The sequence below is a fragment of the Camarhynchus parvulus genome, chromosome 1 (genome assembly GCF_901933205.1).
Source record: "Camarhynchus parvulus chromosome 1, STF_HiC, whole genome shotgun sequence".
In the NCBI taxonomy this organism is placed as follows: Eukaryota; Metazoa; Chordata; class Aves; order Passeriformes; family Thraupidae; genus Camarhynchus; species Camarhynchus parvulus.
In genome coordinates this window covers 4,487,082-4,505,200 of record NC_044571.1, presented here as the reverse complement: position 1 = coordinate 4,505,200, position 18,119 = coordinate 4,487,082, and the positions used below count along the sequence as shown (strand labels likewise).

Sequence of the window (18,119 nt, the reverse complement as noted above, 5' to 3'; positions counted from 1 at the left end):
TAAACACCCATGTGGATTTCTGAGGCTACACCCCTGGACCAGGAAAGGGTGGGTGGGCTCTCTAACCCTTCCCTGTGCCACACGGGCATAGTGATTTCTTTGTGTGCAGAGCCGTGACAACATTGGACGGAAGAAAGGAGGAGAGGGAAACAAAAAAGCTGCAATTGTACAGAGCCCTTCTACAATGGGCCAGAAGGCACTGGTGAAACGTAACACCTGGATGACGCCATGATACTGAAAGTCTGCCAAAAATTTCCTCTCCCTAGAGCTGCCCCTGCCTCCTTTGTTGGGACAATACTGATTTCACTGAGCTTTACCTTTAGAATTTGCCTGCCCGTGTGAGGGAAACCTCTCCCAGCCTCTCGGGGTCGGCTGCTTGTTCTCTGCCCCCAAGGTGAGTTGGGTGGTCCAGGGAGCGACCCCAGGCTCTGAAGAATGAGACTGGACTCTCTGGTGTTCAGTCTTCGGATTGTTTATTAAATCTTTATCTACAAAATTTTCTCCCTGCCAGACAGAGGTCTGACCAGCAAGGCAGCCACAACGCTCTCCGCCCGCTCCCAAGGCTGCGTCGTCTTTTATACTACAAATCACATATATCATATTTACCTTTACTTTCCAATAGCTATCACCCATGTTAGACAGTGCACTTCTATTCTAAACCAATCCCCAAGTGCCAACATCACAGCAGAAGATGGAGAATAAGAAGAAGAAAGAAGAAGGACGAGACACGCCCTGTTCCCTCCACCTTGTCCCCATTACCCTTATACCAAAATTTTTAAAACTTATATTTTCACCCTGTGTACACCTTGTAAAAACACCCTTTAAACCTGTGTGACCTTCCAGCCCTCATACCAAACTGGCAATTCATTTGCAGGATCGAAATCCAGCCACCAAGTGTTCTGGGCATCATACCAAGATCTCCGAGCCCCCCGATGGGGTTTTGGCTCTCGACGTGGTCTCGGGAGACTCCTCACATCCGAAGTGATGTGCAGAGTTCCCACACCAGCCCAACACGACATCTGCACAAACACCAACCTGCCGATGGCTCAGAAGAGAAGTTCCTTTGTTTTTCTGTAAGGACCCTTTGACTTTGCAGCTGTAGAAGATGAAAAGCCCCTTCTAAAAAATCCCCTCTCAAACCCAACGTGCAGAGCTGCAGTGCTGAACCCACAGAGCTCCTGGGTTTACTCACTCTCTGTCCAGCCAGAGCAGCACATGGATTTCTGGCTGACCCATCCTGTGACTTCAGGATATTTGGGTAAACCTCACAGTTTCCATGTCGTATGGTTATTAACTCCAGCTGTGTTCTCATAAAGAAAATGAAGCAATGAAAAGCTTATGATCCTACTCATAAATAGTGCTGGCTAGATCATCTTGCTGAATAATGGCTTAAAAAAAAATAAATGCCATCTCTCAGTTGTCTCCTTTTAAAGAGGAAATAATACTAATATATTTTGGTTTTTTTTCCACCCTAGAAAGCAAAAAATCCTGCTCCTGGAAACCCCGTTTAATCACACTTACTTTAGATGCTTTATGCAGCCTTGTCACATTAAAAGGAATGAAGATAACAGTAAAAAAAAATGCATTATTCTTTTTAGAAGAAGGAAGGGAGAAACTTACCCTTCTAAGTGTCCTGTAGAAAGGAGAAGCAGTGACTTTCTGAAACTTCTTCAGATGCCTTTTTATTTACAGGCTCCACCTTCCCATTGTGACAAGAAGGAGCAGAAATGAAACTAAATTCTCACAGGAGAAATATTTGGCTTTTGTGGAAATGACCAGGCCGTTTCAAAAGACAGAGTTGCCACGAGTGGGCACCACTTGCTTACTTTGCACCTGGGTCAGTTAAGGAAATGAATATTCTAACACATGAATTCTGTCCACAGAGAAGGGGGCACCTCACAGCCAGAAGTTCAGAGAGCCAGAGAATCCTAGAGAATGAGAGCCAGAGAATGGTTTGGGTTGGAAGAACATAAAGATGATCTTGTTCCACCCCTCTGCCATGGCAGGGACACCTTCCACTGCCCCAGGCTGCTCCAAGCCCCAGTGTCCAACCTGGCCTTGGGCACTGCCAGGGATCCAGGGGCAGCCCCAGCTGCTCTGGGCACCCTGTGCCAGGGCCTCACCACCCTCACAGGGCACAATTTCTTTCTAATATCCAATCTAAAGCTACTTTCTTTCAATTTAAAGCCATTCCCCCTTGTCCTATTACTACCTGCCCTTGTAAAAATCTCACAGCCTTCTTCTCACTGAAGCCTCTCAGAAGAGCAGCCACACCTCTGTACAGCAGTTCAGCATTCAGCAGATGATATCCAGGTGAAGCTAAGCTTGATTATTGCTGAACTTTTAGTGAACTGTGAATTATTAATTAATCACTGAGTAGCCTTAGGATATTTAGCACGAATGCAGCAAATGCATTTATCAATTCTGAATCTGTTACAGCTGTCACCTCAAAATACAGTCCTTGACTTGACAAATCTGTCCCTATGAAAGGCCTTGGAGGGGCTCTGTAAGGCAAATGTGAAGTCCCTACTGTTGAGACACCTCTGTGATAGCCCTGGAAGTAACAATGCAAAATGTTGGGTTTTTTACTTTCATTTCCCTGTATGTTTAGTGAACAGCAGAAATGAAACTCCTTACAACACAGCTGAGCTCCTCCTTCCTTGGCTGTACTGTTTAATAGAATGTCACGGACAAATAGCAGAGGCACTTGAAAATGTTTGAGCAACAACTTGCCTTTCCTCCCCCACAAAAAGGCATCTCACTGAGTCAGTTCACTCACACCTGGGGCAGATCCTGCTGGCTCAAGCTGCTGTGCCGCATTCCCACAGGTGTTGCCTGCTGGGGATGCTGGTCCTGTGCCATCCACGGGACCCTTTCAGTCTCCTCATCCCTCCGTGCAAAAAGCAAGTGGGTGAGGGCTCTCTCCACAGGAGAAGGAGTGATTTTTCCACCTCCCAGTGAGACTTTCCATCCCAGCCAGGGTGGCAAACCACACCACCACTCACCTGGGGCTGTGCCTTGGCTGCTAGAGGCTGAGGGTGTTGGATGTGGGTGACAAGACAGCAAAGTGACACACAGTGTGATTTGTCTCTGTTATGCACTGCTTCAGGACAGTCCGAGTTGTTTCTCGTGACCTTGTGGTGTTTTCTCAACATCGCTAGGTCAGGATGCTTCCTCTTCTGCTGTCTTTGCTCTCCTGCCCTCATTTTTTTGTGTTTTAGTTTTTGGGTTTTTTTCTGTTGTTAATAGGCCCTAAACTGTTAAGCAACATCAGTATACTTTGTTCAGTCAGGGGCTTTGCAAGCTGGATGCAGGAACCCCCCTTGGTTCTCACTCCCTCTGGTTTTGCCCATTGCCTCAACTGATCAGCTGTTCTCAATTCCTGGCTGTTCTGGTGGGTTTCCAGCTGCCTTACACAGGTCCATGGGCCTGACTGCACAGCACTCACACTCCTCTGGACCCGGCCCATTCTCCTCACTCCTCATCTGGCAGTGACTCACAGGACTTGTTCCCAAGCTCTGGCTGTGGGTGGCAGGACACCACAGCTCTAAGCTCTCTTGGCCTTGTTCACCCTCCCCATCCTTGCACTTAACCATACAGGACAGCAATCTGAAGGAGATTCTAAGTCATACTCTTATCCCAAAATGGCTTTTTTCACCCTGTGTGCAAGAGGCTGATCCTCGCACAGCTGAGGTATTTGGTTTATTTACAGTCTTGCACAGAAAGAGGTGCTGGGTGGCAAATCCACAAGGCCAGCCCAGTCACTATCAAAACTTGTCACTATTTATACACCAACAAAGGCATTAATGTTCACTGGCTACAGGTCACAGAGTTCTCTTATTAACTAGTATTCTATCTTCTATTGATTAAATGATTCTCTCACTTCTTTTGCTAATTAGTCCTCATGCTCAGTCTTCCTCTTCTTTTGAGTCAGTGAGTTTTTTGGGTTGGTGGGCAGTGAGTCAGTGGTTCTGATCTCCCTTTGCCAAAATTACCCATTCCTGATTTGATGAGCTAGCCTTGCTTTGCTCCTTGCTATCTGGCATTGTCTTAGTTTATTCACGAAGTGTCCTTGGTTTGTTGGTTCAGCAGTAATTTATGCCTGGCTGCAGTTGATACATTATCTCAAGTTTCTTCTATTCTCTTTTTTTTTTCTACAGCTCCTGCAATTACTGAGACACATTAAACATAATTTATCTTTTCGGGAGTTGTTCATAATTTCCTCCAGTTGAGGCTATGAAGCCACAACAACACTCAAAAGCTTCACTTTTTATGAACATGACACATTTCCCCGAAATTAATCACAGGGATGACTGGCAAGTCAATTGCTTCACGATTTTTTAAATGCAAACATTCAGTGCTGCAATTAAGACAAGGCATAATAGGGTTAGCATTAAGAGAAAGACAACAGGGTGAACTTTGTGAAAATCCCTGTGAGCTGTTGTGACCTCCCAAAAAGAGTGTCCCACTATCAAAGTTACGCAGGAATAGCAGCACCTTTCTTCCTGTTTTTGGATTTCCCCACCTGAATGCTAAGATGGTCTGGCTCTGCTTACCCTCCAGAATGCAAAAGAAAGCATCTTTAAATCCAAAGCAGTCAAATCATTATTTGTCCATGATGATTTGTTTTATTGCTCTTAAATCCTGTACCAGCCTAAACTGCTGAGAATGAGGCTTCTTTGCTGGTGTCTCATTCAGAGTGACCCTCTCCAAGCAGCATTCAGGATGTCATTCTCAGGTCCCTCTGAGCTCTGGCTCACTATTAAACAGATCCAGGCCTTCCATGCCTTTTATTGTGAGATATATAGAGGTTTCTGAAAAAGGATTTCAAGCATTTAACTTTCAGAGTGCACATCCTGTGTCTTGGTTTGAAAAGACCAAGTGTTTGCCTTGACATTGGGGGCAATTCTGCTTTGTTTTCTGCTAAGGAAGGCAGGAGCCTCCCTTGAAATGGACAATGTAAATGCCCTCCCTCCAAATTATTATTATAATTATGAAATTAAGGGGTTGTCAGGCAAAAATATGGGAGTAGGAATAACAGTTATTAGGGAAAAATAAAAATAAAATAAAAATGCAGTAACACAAAACAACACTGCCAGAGTCAGACCATGCCCTGTCCCCTGTGTGTCAGGGGTGGCACAGCCCCATCCCATGGGGGCTCAGCCCTCCTGCAGTGCCAGCTGTGCTGCTGCTGCAGCAGGGATCCTGCACAAGGGGGGAGTTTTCCTCTGCAGCTCCAGGGCTGCTGCAGATGGGCCTGGGCTCCCTCTGGCAATGCAGGGCAGCAGAAAGCTGCTCCTCTGGAAATCTAGTGGAAAAAGGCTTCCTCTGGTGTTCTAAATCTCAGATTGTATCCAGGTAGGAATGCTTGGCTCCTCCCCTGGGCAGAGCATCTCCCCATGGGATGCTGGAATTGGATCAGCCATGCAGGGACACTCCCTGGCCATGGACAGAAGATATTTTCCAGAGGGAGGATTGGCTGTGGGAGAGATAAAGAAAAAACTGCCCAATGAACAAAGATAACTGTTCCACCTCTAACAGATGGCAATAGCCACCCCCAGCCACATCTTGCTTTTCCAACCCAAGGCATCCTGGCATACAGAAACTCATGAGTTAATTTAGTGTCTCTAGCTGTGCATTCCGTGGGTTGTAAGAATGGCTGTGAAACTCATTTTCCCATTACCCCAACAATCAGAATTGTAACTTAGCAGACCCTTGCAGTGAGTTATTACTGAATGTCTGGCTATGCTTTCCACTAGAAATGCCTGGTTTCAGTTGATGTATTATCTTAAATTTCTGTCTTCTATTCTTTGTTTTCTATAGCTGCTGCAATTACTGAGACATGTTAAACCATAATTGATCTATTTAGGAGATGTACATCAATACTAGTGATTAGCTTATGAATTTTCAGCAGTGATTAGCTTATGAATTTCCAGCAGTGCCTTTGTTCTGTGATCAGTTTGGTTTTGTTTATTCACAGGACTATGTAGCAAAAAAAGGAGGACTCCGAGCAGCATCACTTGCTGTGAACAGTGAAATCAGGGTTCTCCTTTCTCCACATGTCAAGAGTTCGGTTCTCCTATTTTCTCCTGAAACTGCAAAATAAAAACTTGACCCCTTAGTGGGAAATGTTTCAGTGCAAGGCATTGAAAAGAGTTTTCATATTTATGTAATTATTTATAACAGCTTCTTTCACTGGCATACAGTTCTACAGACTAACACAACACAACAGAGAGGTTTAAAATAGACAAAGTGGAATTTCATTCAAATCTGAGAGGACAGAGTATTTTCTGAAATAATTTTAATGAAGAAAAGAATGGGGCATGATGCAAAAGATGAATGACCAAGCATTTGTCAAAGTCTTTTCACATTATAATTTAAAAAGAAATCAAAATACAGTGTAAATGTACTAGTTGGCAGGATCATTCTGTGACTTATACCACTAGGAAAAATCCTTAATCATAAAATTATTCAGATATTATACTGGATGTTGTCTAGTCAAACCTTATAAATCAAAGTGATTCAGACTGTGCTGTCTTGAGCTTTATCCCAGCGAGTCTTGTAAACCCTCAGGTATGGAAATTCCGCAGAATGAAATTCATTCAAATGATTGACTAATGATTTTCTTTTCCTTCTTCATGTCTGGTTGGATGTACCCCCCATGTTTCAGTTCCTTCCCAATGTCTGTTATTCCCCCACTAGAAATTCCCCCACTGTGCATCTCTGCACAGAGCCCAGTGCCACCCCCTCAGCCAGAGGTGCTGGGGGGCTGCTCCAGCCCCATCCCCTCCCCAGTGTCCTGGCTGTGCCTGGGACAGAGTTGATTTTCCTCCTGGTAGCTGGTGCAGGGCTGTGTTTTGGAGAATAGTGTTGATACTACACAGATGTTTTGTTGTTGCTAACTACTGTTTACCCTCAGTCAAGGACATTTCAGTTTCCTGCGCTCTGCCAGTGAGGAGAAGCACAAAAATCCAGGAGGGAGCAGAGCTGGAATGACCAAAGGGATATTCCACACCAGGGAATGCCATGCTCAGGGTTTAAATGGGTACAGTTAGCCAGAGGGGTCCTAATGCTGATCAGGGACAGGCTGGGCATCAATCAATGGGTGGCGAGTAACTGTACTGTGCATCTCTTGGGCTTTATTTTTAAAAAATTCAGTTAGTAATTATGATGATAATATTTTACTTGTTCCAATTATTCAACTGTTCTGATCCCAGCCCAGAGGTTTTTTTTTGTGATTCTCCTCCCCATCCCACTGTGGGGGTGATAGATGAGTGAGTTACTGCCTGGAGGAGCTTTGCAGTTCCAGTGCAAAGCTGCTTCAGCACAAGATGGTGGGGACAAAAAGCAGCCCATGAGGTGGGAAGGAGTGGGAGGTGATTTGAAAGGCTTTAAAATAAATAGAGGAATGGAAAGGTCAGAGAGGATATATAAAAATATAACTGGGGGAGGGTGCATTCTTGAGTGGGGGGTATGTGTGCGCATGAAAGGGTCTGAAAAATACAACATCAGTGGGTAGAATGCTCTCAGAGCAGAGATGTTCAGAGCAGAGAGATACAGACACAAACCAGAGCCATTCTCTTTAGTTCCTGAGCCTTGTTCTTCTCTAGTAAGGGATGAGCTATAGGGAATTGTGTGATTTGCTGTGTATGAACACTCCCACCTCTTCCCGCAGATGTCTCAGGTGTATTTGTCTGCTCTTGGACTTGGCTGAAGTTGGGGTCACAGTGTTTGACATGCAGGTTTCATCCTTACAATGAGAGGGGCAATCCTGAAGAGCGTGAGGAGTGGGATGAAACCAGTTCTTGTTCATGTGATTGGCCATCACTGTGTGCCTTCCTGTTAGTCACAGAGAGGGAGCCAGGAGTGCAATTTGTCTGTGTGTGGTTTGGTGAGGCCTGATTGCCTTATATCGGATGTTGTTATTCAGGGGAATCATTTTCCAGTACAAAAATACCTGAGATTTGAGAGATCCAAATTACTTGAAGCAGTGGGAGCTGCTGACATCACTAATATCAGGGTAACCCCACGTGCATTGGACTATCCAAATAATGGGTTTTCTATGGGGTTTTCTGCAGTCTCAGGTCCTTCCTACCCCTGCCTAGTGGGTTGTGTCCTCTTCAGCTGTGTGCAGAGACCTGCAGTTCCTGTTGTCTACTCACTGCCTGGGGGCTTTCCCTCCTTCCAGCTTTCCTGCACATTTGTTATGCATCAAGCTTTCTGGGCAGAGGGGTGGTTCAGACTGCATAGGGCAGACAGAGGAGGTTCAGGTTGAACACCACAAAGAATTTCTTCACTGAAAATGTTGTTAAGAATTGGAAGGGGCTGCCCAGGGAGGTGATGGTGCTGTTCAAGAAATAACTGCATGTGGTGCTCAGTGCCATGGTTCAGTTGATACTGCGGTGTGTGGTGAAAGGCTGGACTCGATCTTGGAGGTATTTTCCAACCTAATTGACTCTGTGATTCTGTGATTTTTTTAGACTTCAAGCTTTCTGGGCAGAGGGGTGGTTCTGAATGTGCAGGCCAGACAGCATATCTTCTGTTTTTACTACACTGATCCATCCTTCCTTCCTTCCTTCCTTCCTTCCTTCCTTCCTTCCTCCCTCCCTCCCTCCCTTCCTCCCTCCCTCCCTCCCTCCCTTCCTCCCTCCCTCCCTCCCTCCCTTCCTCCCTCCCTCCCTTCCTTCCTCCCTCCCTTCCCCCCTGTAATCCTTGCACAGTTCCCCCCATTTGGAAGTGTCCACCCCACCCTGGAGCCAGGCACATGGAGCTCATCATCCTGGAGACCCTGATCACCAGAGGGAATCTGCAGGAAGGAAAGGGACCAGAGCCAGCTGTCACCCCCAAGGCTGGTGTGTGGGCACTGCAGTGGCTTCTCTGGTGGACAGAAGTGTTTCCTGCATTTGAGTGTTGAGCAGTGATTTAATACATAGGAACAGGGTTGTTTGGGGGAAACGTGGATTTTCTTGGGCTCCTTTACTGCCAATTTTGTGGTCATCAGAAGTGATTGTGTTAGTGGGTAAAGCAAAGTGAAATTCAGATGTTCTGCTTGAGAGGCATGGAAGAGACCATGGTTCCAGCTGATGCTTTTTCAGAGGTTTTAGTAAATATACAATTCTAATGAGGTAGAAACTTGGCTTCAACTTTAAAACATAGAGATTTATGTTTGCTTTCTGCTTTATACAAAATATTTCCTTATTTCTTATAAATATTTATGGAGGGTCCTGTAGTTAGTCCCAATCTCATATGAATTCCCAGGCTGGTTACTTTTGGCCAGAGCTGGGTTCATCAACCAGAGCAATGATGTTCACCTGGAAATGCTGTAACTGTTGGCTCTGTTCACAAACTGTCTGTGCTGGTGTGTTTGCCGAAGCCATTTTGCCTGCCTGGACACTGAATCTTGACCTAGGGTTTTTATCTTTTACAGGATGAAAATCTCCACTCCTCACCCAAAAGTAGCTTAAAAAGAGTGTCTAAAGCAAGGCAGTCTGAAGTCAGTCCAGGAAATGACATCTGAACTCCCTCTTTGTTGTTGTCCACGCTCCTGAGTTTGTTTTCAATTACATGTTGCATTTTTTTTTTCTTTAGAAAATGATGAAATTTCCTATTGTAGAGGGATGGTACAAACTTCACTGAATAAAAGAGTGAAGATTTGCTGAGAAGCAACAGAGCCTAACCCATCAACAATTGATAAGGTGAAGTATTTTTCTGTCGCTGAATTTCAAGGTAATCAGAAGCAAAAACTGATGTATTAAAAAAGAAAGAAGAGCGTTAACTGTGCAATGGATTAGATACTTCTCCAAAGCAAACTCCACACAACAAGATTCCCAAAATTAAATAACCCCAATGAGCAGAAGCTGTCAAAAAAGGGGAAGAGGAAAAAACTGAAAAAAATATCCCCCCTCAGAGACAAGGACCATTTCTTCAATCTTCATAACAAGAATTAAAACCTTGTTATCTAGAATATTAAATCTATTTGTTCAAGGGGTATTGCAATCTGTTAATGATCATTATGATTATGGTATTTAAACAGTTGCCATCGGGACATTTACAATTAGTGATATTTTTCTCTAACAATTTTTCTACTTCCTTAGTTTCTGATAATGAAATAGAAGAGTGTTATCTGTTACAGATAAGGCAAATAAATGCAGTTCCTCACAGCTGTTCAGCATTAAATATTACAATTTGGGTGGGGTAGGGAGAATCTGAAACCTAAAGCCCAGCACGTAGTGTGTTTGTCCATGAACTGCTCAGGTGCCACTGGCTTTGCATGACCTTCCTCCTGTCTGTCTCTTTAATCTTGTTACATTAAAAATTACAGAGATGAGTTCCTCAATTCATGTAAATTACTACTGTCAACAGGAAATTAAATGGTAGCAGAAGATCTGGCAGAACAGTGGTGGGGGATTTTTGTATCCCTCAAGGTGAATTAAGCACATGTTTGTGCTTAAAAGCAAAGAGATTTAGTGAGCAATATCCAGAGCAGAGTCCTGCTGCCATAAGTGGTTTTACAAGGACAGTGCAAAGATGTGGCATGGGCTGATTCTTTACATTTGCCCTTATATCCATTGTGTGAGCACTGGCCTAGGGCCCCTCATCCCCATGGTGCAGCCCCCAGCACCAGCTCTGCTGCCCAAAGGTGGGCCCTCAGTGCTCCCATTGCACCACTACCACTAAAATGCTGCAGCATTTTTTATCTCATCAGCCAGTAGAACCTCACTCCCTCACAGGGAGCAGCCCTGGCTCTGGCATCCCCATTTCCAGCCAGGGTAACCCCTTCCTGTCCTCATATCCTCCACACCAGACCATTCCTTGGTCTGGAATTACCATTGCTTACCAAGCACTTACAATTTGAATAATCCCTCCTATGCCATACTAGAAAACAGGTTGTAGACTTAATTAATGCTCACTCTTTGCTGTGAAGTACATCAGTATCTCACTGGCACATTCACTTCACTGCAGCAAAACACAAACAGAGGTGCAGGCACCAAGCAGTGGACTCTGAGAGAAGGAAAATGCTTTCCCCACAGCATGGAGTTTGGGGAATACAATCAGTGCAGGTGGCTCAGGGTGCAGCTGCAGGAGCTGCAGGTTGAGCTCTGGGGGTTTGGAGCCCCAGGCAAGACCCTACACTGACCCTTTGCCCCTGAAAAGTCACAGGCACCTGTGGCACCAGCCAGGGAAATAAACTGCTTTAAGGATCCAGATGCCTGACACTCTGCTATGGGAAACCTGGGGTTGAGCTGCCAAGTCCACAAGCAAGCCATGCCATCTTGGGAATAAACATGGGATAACAGCATCATGAAATTTTCAGGGCCACATCTGAATTGCACCGGCTGTGCCTTATAAATGTGCAAGAACTTCAGAAACAGTCTTTTTCCAAGGAGCAGCAGTGATCCCTGACTGATTACATGTAAGTTTCACTGATGTTTCCTGGCTAAATTACATTTATGGGAAACAAACCTTGTAAAACTCTAAATGCAAATTCCTGTATGGGAAGTTCCTGGGGTATTAGACATCAGTATCAGCATCATTGGAAGATGCTGGTTATAGTGATATATCCATAAACAAAGAGTATTTATGCTCTGCTGAGCAGGGAGAGGAAGCCTTCCTTTCCTTAGTTTTACTGCATCCCTAATGGACTTAGAGCCAGCCCAGACAGATAAGGGATATGTTGCATTCCTGCTGAGGCTCCCTACAATAAAAACTGTGGGAAACTATATCTTAGGTAACTCTTGAGCCCTCAGTTTTAGTATAGAGCTATGAAAATTTAAAGATAACAGTAAAATAAAACCTCCTTTTTTTTGGTCCATGGGATTGTTAGGCAAGGGATCAGAGGAGTGCACCCCTGGACCGGGGTCCTATCTGATGGGAATGCTACATAATCCAGAAGGGGAGAGCTGGGAAATTTACTTTGTTGAAGTTCCCCTGGGTATTTAGGGAAGTCCTCTCCCAGAACAAGGTTATCAAAGCATTGAAGTCTGATCATCCCTCAGCCCTTCCTCTGCAGAGTGTTCTCAGTTGCCATCAGCTGGAGTTCTACATAGACATGGGGCTTGTGACAGGGAACCATGACCTTTCTGTGATCCTGGCCCATTCCCTGAAATGACACAAAAAACCCCCTCACAGTTCATCCTATGAGAAGTGGGACTCAGTAAAGGACAGATTGCTCTAAATCAGTTACTGAGTATTGGCAGAGCTGCTCCCAGTCAGGCCAGTGCTGTAGTTGAAGTGAACAGGGATGCAGGGAGTTCTGGCAGACCCTGTGCTCCAGACATTTTACATATCACTAATAACCAGCAGTTGTTTATTTGTGCAGGAGCTGTAGCTGTGTCCCCCAATCCTGTCTGTCAGACTGAGCAACCAGTTCCTAAACCAGGTCTGACTATAATGTACTTGCACATGCACATCTATGATGAGTTGTAAGTGAAGGAAATGAAAAGCTTGATCAGGAAATCCTCCACGTCAGGAGAAAGCAAGTACCGCAATAAATGTCAGATTCCCTGATATTTAATATTGGACAACTGCCACTATGGGGTGTGTCTTAAGAAGTTAAAAGGCAGACTCGTGATGAGTCACACAGCAATGGCCTGTGAAGGGGAGGTGAACGTTTCTTTTTCATTCATCTGTGTAAGGGGATTTTGCTTTTAACACATCAGCTCCTGCAGCACAGTGAAGGAGGACTGATTTACTGTTCTGATTTATTTCTGTAGCTCATCTGAATAAATACTCCTGTTGATCCAGTAAGTATTTGGCCTCCTGTGTCTAGACCAGGATTTAATGATTGCTAGTGGAAGGGCCTTAATGATTATCTAGTTCCAACTGATGCTCTGTTTCTGAGACCTCTTTCCTATTTCTTTCTACTGCTCTACCTCCCCTTTCTTGTCACATAAAATCCATGTTAAATGAAATCCATATGTTGTCCTCGTATGGCCTCCTTTGCACCTGCATTCGGGCAGGGGCCTCTCTCCCTCATGGGTTTGTAACACCTGCTCAGGGTCCCTTCCAGCCACCAGCATTCCAGGATTCTGTCAGCTCCTCACTTCCCTCTTCTTCCTCTGCTTTGAACTGGGAATGTGCTTGAAAATGTCCAGCAAAGAAGCCTTTGCTGTGTGCTCTGGGAGCCCATGTGGCTTTGGGACCTTGTCACCTGAATGTGTCTCTGTCACCCCAAAAAGCCTTCCCTGCCCCACTCTTCCCTAAGGAAAGTCATCCTTTTGCCCATCCTTCACAGCACTCTTCTCGTCCCATTCTGCCAGTTTGTGCTGCCATTCTGAGGAATGTGGACAGGGCTGGAGAAATGGGCTGGCAGGAACATGACAAAGTTCTGTGTGACAAAGTGCCAAGTCCTGCACCCAGGCAGGAACAACTGCAGGCACCAGCACATGCTGGGAGGAGCTGGCTGCAAAGGGGTTTTGTGGAAAGGACCTGGGGGTCTTGGCTGACAGCAAATTTCATATGAGCTGACAACATTTTCCAGCAGAGAAGGCTAAGGGCAGCCTGGACTGTATTAGAGGGAGTGCTGATGGCAGGCTGAGGGAAGGAACCCTTGCCCTCTCCTCAGCAATGGTGAGGCCACTCCTGAAGCGCTGTGTTGGAGAGGGGCCACTGAAAGGCCATGAAAAGGATTCACAGGCTGGAGCATCTCTCAAAGGAAGAAAGGCTGAGAGAACTGTGCGGGAGAGGCTACAGAACTCTGAGGGGGAATTTGATGAGGGTATAGAAATGTCTGAAGGGAAGGTGCCAAGAGGGCAGAGCTGGGCTTTTGGCACTGGTGCCCCAGAGACAGAACAAGACCCAAGGACAAACCTAAACAAAAGAGGTTCTTTCTGAGCAGGAGGAAAAGCAACTTTTCATTTGGAGGGTCAACAAGCACTGGAACGGGTTTCTCAGAGAGGTTGTAGAGCTCAAGCAGATGTTCAAAAGCCACCAGTGTGGATGTGGATCTGCACTACCGGCTCTGGGTGGCCCTGCTCGAGATGGGGGCCAGGACAGGGGGCCAGAGCGGATGGCAGCCACCCCTCGATGATGGGGCCAGGGCAAGGGGCCCTCGGCAGCGCCCTTGCGGCAGCAAGGACCGAGCCTGGCCCCAGCTCTGTCCCCGGGGCACCCCAGAGGTGACGGGACACAGCAGGAGTGGCCTCGGCGCCATCACACTCAACCCCGAGCCCCCTTCTCCATCCCGCGTGGGGCTCGCCCCCGCTGCCGCAGGCCTTGTTGAACTTCATGAGGTTCTTGTCGTCCCACTTGTCAAGCTTGTCACTTGTTCCCTCCTTCCATGGTGCCCCTGCCCTGCTGAGCTTCCCATTCCCTGCAAACGTGCTCAGGGTGAGCTGGATTCACTGTCTGTGCCATTGGGGAAGCCATGCAAGAGCCCTGGGGCCAAGGCAGAGCCCTGAGGGACACCCCTCATCCCAGCCTGCAGCTGGACATGGAGCCACTGCCCACAACTCCCTGGCTGTGTCCATCTGGCCAGCGGGAACGAGCACCAAATCCCAGAGGGCACCTCTGCCAGCTGCTCCCCGAGTCCCTGCACTGAGGAGTTGTGGTCCAGGTGTTTGGGGAACCTCCTGGGGCTGCTTGGACCAGCTGTGTGGTGTTCCAGTGAGCACCTGGCAAGCTGAGTTCCCCCACAGGGACAAGGGCAGCTGGTTTGGAGATGTCCCCTTGGTTCCTTAAAGAATCATTTGTCGGGGTCATCATCCTGGTTGGGTGGCCAAGAGCAGCCTCCCACAAAACACTGCTGGGGAATTCCTACAAGCTAGGAATTCCTAAGAGATAAAAGCACAACCACATAGGATTTATCTAAGAAGTACAAGGTTGAAATGTGTATTGCTTTTGGCTAAAACATAGCTATTAAAAATATTTTTTATTTTTAATGAGACCTGCAATGGAGATGGGGACAGGCCAAAAGGTCTGTTCTTTGGATAGACTTTGGAAGAAGGAGCTGCCAGTGTAAAGTCTGTGTTTTGGAGGAGAAACTACATTTCCTGTGCTGCTGAAAACCTCTCCTGGAAAGAAAACCAAAACAAAACACGAAACCAAACCAACCAAAAACAACAACAACCCCCTCAACCCAAACCAAAATGAAAACACAGTACAAAAAAAAAACAACCAAAAACCAGAGCAGAGAACTGAAATCAAAACTGAAATCAAATCCCCAGAAATGAAGAACTGATGTCACTCAAATGGTATTAAGCCACCCATCTCAATCCCCTGAATTCTAGTCATTGTTCAGCATCTCACTGCAGCTAAGAAGAGATCACATAAATCACAGTCACACATTACTTCCCTCCAGGCACTATGCTTAAATAAAAGCATCAGTTCTCTTTGCTTGTCTGGGTGGATTGCTCTTGGTCAGAATTTTCCTTTAAGCACAACCTACCTCAAAAAGAGCATCTTTCACTTTCTTTTCCTGTCTTCTATGTTTCTTTTAAGTATAGTGAAAACTTCCCACTTTGAGTTAGATAACACCACACAAAGAACAAGAAGAAACAGTTGCCACTGAGGAACTGAAAATGTTACTTATTATTTGATCAATATTTTCAATGGTTGCCATCAAATTGGACTGCCAGGAATCCAGGGATTTTTAAGAGACATGTCAGGACCCTGAAATACTTCTCATGCTCTTAAATGGAGAAGCAAAAAAGGAACTTTGTCCAGGTACTTTGTTCTTTATGGGACTGGTTGTCATGTTAACATAGGAGGTAAAAATGGGAGCGTCTAAAATGTGTTTCCACATGGGGGTATGAGGGACCTTTATGTGTGGAATGCTCTGCTGGGGATATTTGAAATGGGAGCCTGCCCCTGGCAAAGTGTAGGAAAGGAAGGTCTGGCACAGTAGGGGCAAAGCTGCTGGTGTCCACCCAAGGTGACATCCAGCCATGCCTGTGGCTTCCACTGTCTGCCCAGGACAGGCAAACACTAGAAGGCTGGGTACTTCTAGAGATGCAGAGGATGTGGAAAACCACCTGCTGTGCCATCCCACTTCTAAATCCACAAACTCACACCCTGAGCAATGCCACAGCCTAAAGCTCATGGCTTCCCATGGGATTTGCCTACTGGGGTTAGAAAAAGATGGATTGCTGTGCAGGCTTTTACCTTACTGCATGGTGGTGACCCCACGTGTGTAATAAGCACCCAGGAGTATTTCCCAACACTTTCCCAGCTCAATTCCCAGGAGAATGTAGAAAATCACTTCCTACCTGCTCCTTGTGGTTGGCAACATCACCTGGCATGGAGAACATCGACCTCCACCACTGCAGCTGTTGTTTTCCTCCCAGATTAATTTTTCAGAATTAGGATTCCATGAAAAAGATTTTCACTTCTTCCTAGGAGGCAGTTCCTTTTAAAAGTGGGTGCAATTGTGGGTGCAAAGTCAAAATCCCACTTTCAAGCCACCTCTTCGAGATTGCTTCTAATCTGAATAGTGATCAAAAAAGTGGCAAGTGATCACTTTTCCATGATTTCTTCAGGTCAGAGGCTTGTCAAAGTACTTGAGAGTCGTCTGCTTGCCATATTTAAATACTGTGTCATGAACAAATGAAAACAAAGCTGATGATGGCTGTTCAGCACTGCAGATTATCCACACACTTCAGTCTAGTCCAGGTGACTCAGCTTCCTCTCTGTAAAAGTGGAAACACCGTGGGTTAAAGACCATTTTGCAGGAATTCGTGCTGTGAAAGGTTCTCAGAGTGATTTGATCTTTGATTCAAATGAAAGAGATGCAGCTTTTACTGTTGCAAAGAGTGGAACACTTGTACAGAGTGTGAAGAACAGAGCAAATGTAAAGCATGAGAATGTTGTACTTCATGGTAACTGCAAAACAGAAATTGAAGTAAAATTTAATTGTAATTGATGGGAGATTAATTGTGGCCTGGAGCAGGAGGCAGTGGCTGTCAGACTGCACAGAGCTCAAGGGCTGTCTCAGAGCTTGGCACTCTTGCGGACTGCCAGGCATTAGCGCTGTAATTATGCTATTTTTATAATTCAGGCATGTAGCAAAGGGTGATTATGATGCAAAGGAAAAAATGTCCTGCCAGTAACACAAGCACCACCCGAAAAAATTATCATTATTAAGAAGAATGACTTCATGCGGAAAAACATTGAAACAGCTATTGAAGTGCTCCGTTTGTACCCACCTCATCAGCAGCAAGGTGCTAAGGAGAAACCACTGAGTCTGCCAAAGTCAAATTGAGTCAGACTAATTTAAATGGGTTTTTTGGCAGTGTCCCTGAGCTATGGAGCAGTTTGCAAACCAGTAGCAGGAAACTTTAGGGGCTGGTGAAAGACACAACACCAGAAAGCTGCTGGGAGCCCAGCAGTGGCTACAAGTGGCAGCCACGGTTGGAGATTTGAAGCTTTCAAGTTTCATTTGAAGTTTCAAAGGGAGCTTCAAGCAGGAACCACAGAACTAATGTTTTAAGATTGAGAAAAAATGTAAGGAAAGATTAAAACAGGTGGGTTCAGTCTAGGGAGGAGAGAGTAGATGAGGACAATCATCAGACACGTCATGGAATGATATAAAAAGAATAGTGATGAGTTATTCTCCATGTAATTGGCTTGGTCCTTTTGGGTTAATTCCATATGGTTGGGGAATAATTAGAGTAACAGTGGAATGCTGCAGGGAGCAACTTAAGTTATGGAATCAGCCATATGGGAGATGTCTGAACCACAGGGGGACAAACACCACTTAAGGCCAGTCCAGACACATGCTGTGCTTTAAAAAAAGGGAAATTGAATAAATGTTTCTACAGCTTCCTTTCAATCATGTGCTTGATTCTATATTTAACATGAACAACGCTTAGGTTTGTATGAAGTCCCTACATCTTTTTATGTAATTTGAACTTAAACAAAGAAAAAAAATAAATCAAACTATGTAGATTTGCAGCTTGAATTTGGCAAAATAATTCAAGTAGCTGGATCTTTTCATGTTAGCATTGCTGTTCTGTGTTGCCAACATCACTAAAAGCAGCTCAACAAATGTGCCTGCTCTTGCCGTACTTTCTCTGAACAGAAGAAATGTTATTAATAAACTGACATCAAAGTAATTTGCTGTATTGCAAATGATTTCAGATCACAACTTAGACTAAATCCTGTTTACGTATTAGTGTTTAAAG

General features: G+C 45.3%; 1 protein-coding gene across 1 annotated transcript in view; it reads right to left on the bottom strand.

The window, feature by feature from the left end:
• The window catches only part of LOC115917315 (interferon-induced GTP-binding protein Mx-like), a 32,523-nt gene extending 16,244 nt beyond the window's left edge, over positions 1–16,279 (bottom strand). The window contains exon 1 of the mRNA XM_030971201.1: positions 16,206–16,279. The gene's annotated coding sequence lies outside the window, so the exon portion shown is untranslated. The remainder of the gene's footprint in view (positions 1–16,205) is intronic.
• Positions 16,280–18,119: the final 1,840 nt, after the last annotated feature.